Source organism: Gavia stellata, unplaced genomic scaffold (genome assembly GCF_030936135.1).
Source record: "Gavia stellata isolate bGavSte3 unplaced genomic scaffold, bGavSte3.hap2 HAP2_SCAFFOLD_146, whole genome shotgun sequence".
Lineage (NCBI taxonomy): Eukaryota > Metazoa > Chordata > Aves > Gaviiformes > Gaviidae > Gavia > Gavia stellata.
Window position 1 is genome coordinate 30,871 of NW_026776880.1, and position 3,308 is coordinate 34,178.

Here is a 3,308-nt window from a genome sequence, read left to right on the forward strand (position 1 = left end):
TCTCCTGGAACGTGGAGGGGGGCAGACATGGAGGGGGACAGTCCCCAGCATTGGTGGCAATGTCCTGCTCTCAGACAGCAGTGGGGGATGGCCCTGACCAACCGCACACATGCGCTGCGGAGGTGGGACTCAGCGACCCTCTCCCAGGGATCCTTCCTGACATGTCCAGGGAGGCAGAGGGCTAACAGGGTGGGGGCACAAAACCAGCCAAGCACGTTGCCTCCCGCTTCCCTCCTGGGGACAGGGCCTGGCCCTGCAGGATCCCAGTGGTGCCAGGCCGGGAAGGGAGGGAGGATCAGGCTGAGCAAGGCTGGGAAGCGCCCACTCTCCTTACCTTGCATTTGGAGAAGGTAGCCAAGGCAGACCCATGCCCTCTGGCGGGACGTGGCCAGGCAGTCGCTGGTCAGAGTCGCCAGCAATCCCACCAGGGAGCCGAACCGCCTGCAAGGACGTCCTCTCTGCAGGGGAGAGCAGCAGGAAAAGGGTCGCAGGCAGCCCCAGCACCCGCTCGCCTCTATCGCCCATCCTGCTCCCTGAGCAGCGACCGGGCAGAGGGGCAGGCAGAAGGGCTGCCCCGTAATCCCTGGAGCCCCAAAACCCAGCACCCAGTTGGGCAGGGCTCCCTTCTGGGGCCATGAATGATGGGAAAAGGGCGCCAGGGCATGCGGGGGGGCTCTACTCACCATGAGCTCGAATCGCTCCTTGCACACTCCCAGCACGTGGGTGCAAACCTGCAGGGCTCTCTCCCGCTCCCATTCTTTGGCTGAGGTGAGCCAGCCCTTCAGGACCTGAGGCAGGGTGCATCTCTCTCACAACAGGCATCTTTCTCTCCCTGAGATCCCTCTCCAACTCCCTCCTTCTCTGGCCCCTTCCCAGTGCCCCACCGAGCACTGGCACTGCTGCCTCCACTGCCTCGCTCCCTCCAGCCGCCTCTGCCCTGAGCCTGCTGTTGCTACCCTGCCAGCATCTCCCCACTCCAGCCTTCCTCCAGGCTGCTCTCAGCCAGCTCAGGGCTGGCTCTGGGCTTTCCCTCCATCAGGGCCCACTGCTCTGCCTGGCCAGAGGCTGCAGTGGCCGGGCGCTCCCGTCCCCCAGCTCAGCCCCTGGCCCCGGCCAGACGCACAGCCTCAGAGCAAGGAGCCAAAGCCCCACGTTCCCGCAGGAAAGGTATCCACCTCCTAACACCCTCTAAGGCCTCCACTCTCTGCCCCTGCAACACTTTCCCTCTTGCCTCATGGCTACTCACATGGACCACGTCATCAAAGCAGGCAGAGGTCACCTCTGCCTCCAGAAAGGTTTCTAGGAGATGGCCCAGATCTTCCACGCATCTCCTGTGCAGAAGCTGAAAGCAGGAAAGCAGAGCTGAGGTTCTGCATCATGGGGGCTGCCGGGGCGCACTGAGGTGGGATCCTGACCCAGGGGTGGGCAGGCACTGGCCGGCGGGTACCTGCATGTTCACAGCTGCCCTCACTGTCTTCCTGCCCTTTTTCATCCGCTCCTGGGAAGGACAGGACAAGACAGTCTGGCAGCACACTGCCAGCAGCTTGTGATTTTCCTCCCGCCTCAGAGGTGGCCTCAGCTTGCTGGCCAGAGGAAAAAGGAAGAGAAAACACAAAGGAGATTTACTGTCTCCAGAGTGGCTCAAACCACACCTGGGTTCCTCCTAATCGAGGGCCCCAAATCCAACACCCCCGCCCACGCCAGCGAGCACTGCCTTCAGCGCCAGCAATTCCTGCCTCCTCCCAGGCAGCAGGCAAACCCCTGCCCCCAGGTTAAGGAACCCCGGGGGCTCCCTTCCTGTGGGAGACACCCGACATGGGGGACACCCTCCCACTCCACAGCCCCAGCAGCTCCCGGCCCCATGCTCAAGGCCACTGGGGCTGCCCCAGCCAGCTGGGATGGGGCACACTGGGAGTCCCCACAGCCCGGGGAACAGACCTCACCTCAACTCCTCCAGGGCCTGGAACACTCCATACACCAGGGAGTCCCAGGGCTCCCCCTTGATCCAGTCCTGCAAGTCCCAGAGAGAGAAGCACAGAGTTGGCAGGGGCACGGGACAGCCCTCCCGCCTCCCCTGGGGACAGGCTCTGCTGCCAGGCCTGGGCAGACACTGCCCCGGCACCCCCACGCATCCCCAAAGGCACCACAGGAGGGCCCCTGCTCCCCAACCACAGCCACCCAGCACCAGCATTCAAGAGCCCCACCAGCTCCGGACACAGCTCCAGGAGCTCACGTGAAGCCCAGAGACCATCGTGCCTCTGGGGTAAGGAGTCCAATGGCACAGCCCAAAACTCCCCCGTGCGACCGCCCCGGCTACAGGCACTCACCAGCAAGGTCCACGTTGCCTCCTGCTTTAAGGACAGCTCAAAGCTGCCGCAGTCGCCCACAGCCTGGATGGCACAGCTGACCTCGGTGATGCTCTGCACCAGGGCGAGCTTGAGCTGCAAGTCCTGAGGCCAAAGAGAGCAAAGCACCCCTTCAACTCTTTGAAGGGCTGAGAGGTGGAAGAAGAGCATGGGCAGGGGAAACCCATGGGGGGCTGGATCTGGATGTTGAGGACAAACCCTTCCTTGGGAGATCTTTAGAAAGGGACCGTCCACCTCAGTGCACCCCAGCCCCAAGGGGCTGAAGCTGGGACACCCAGGCATCCCTGCCCTGTGTGCCCCATGCTCCTACCCTCTGTTTAGCTCTGGAGAGCCGCAGGATGTTGCCCACGATTTCTTTATCCACGCGGGTGAGCAGCTGCTCCTTGGGGGCACGCAGTGCAATGCCGCTGTAGGTGCGCATCAGAGCGGCACGAATGGCCTGGGCGCTCTCCATCTTCTGCCACTGCTGGACCTGTGTCAACAGAGATGCCCTGAGAGGTCAGCCCCGGGACTCTGGCAGGCTCCTGCGGCAGGCCCTGCCCCGCACCCTCACCAGCTCCTTGTTTCCCTGGGCACCTCCCAGCAGCTCCCCAAGCCACTCCTCGAGCTGCGAGTTCCAAGGCCAGAAGTTGTTCCCATCCCACAGCTTGGGATCTCGCATGGGGATGGGGATGAGGTGCAGCCAGCATCGCACACACTGCTGGCTCTTTTACCACTGATTTGAGAGGTCGGGGAGCTGCCTGGAACCTTTCTGTGGAAAGGTATCTGACAGAGCCTGTCACGGTCCTGCTCAGACACGCAGCCCATGCTCGTCAGGGGTGCAGATGAGCCCACTCTGCTCACCTCCCCAGGCCAGGCTGCACCGCTCTCTCTGTAGGGCCCTGCCCTGCCCTGAAAGGCTTCCCCACAGCCCCCAGGTGGGGAGCAGAGCCAGCGAGACTT

The 3,308-nt window shown here is 63.3% G+C and overlaps 2 long non-coding RNA genes across 2 annotated transcripts; both read right to left on the reverse strand.

Annotated features, from left to right (window-relative positions):
• Positions 1-689: 689 nt before the first annotated feature.
• LOC132321377 (uncharacterized) lies at positions 690-1,484 on the reverse strand. The gene is made up of 3 exons (XR_009484776.1): positions 1,448-1,484; positions 1,247-1,342; positions 690-788 (listed from the first exon to the last, which is right to left on the reverse strand). It is a non-coding gene; the product is annotated as an uncharacterized LOC132321377 (long non-coding RNA).
• Positions 1,485-1,489: 5 nt separating this feature from the next.
• Positions 1,490-2,786, reverse strand: LOC132321376 (uncharacterized). The gene is made up of 4 exons (XR_009484775.1): positions 2,677-2,786; positions 2,328-2,450; positions 1,944-2,011; positions 1,490-1,583 (listed from the first exon to the last, which is right to left on the reverse strand). It is a non-coding gene; the product is annotated as an uncharacterized LOC132321376 (long non-coding RNA).
• Between the last annotated feature and the right edge of the window lie 522 nt (positions 2,787-3,308).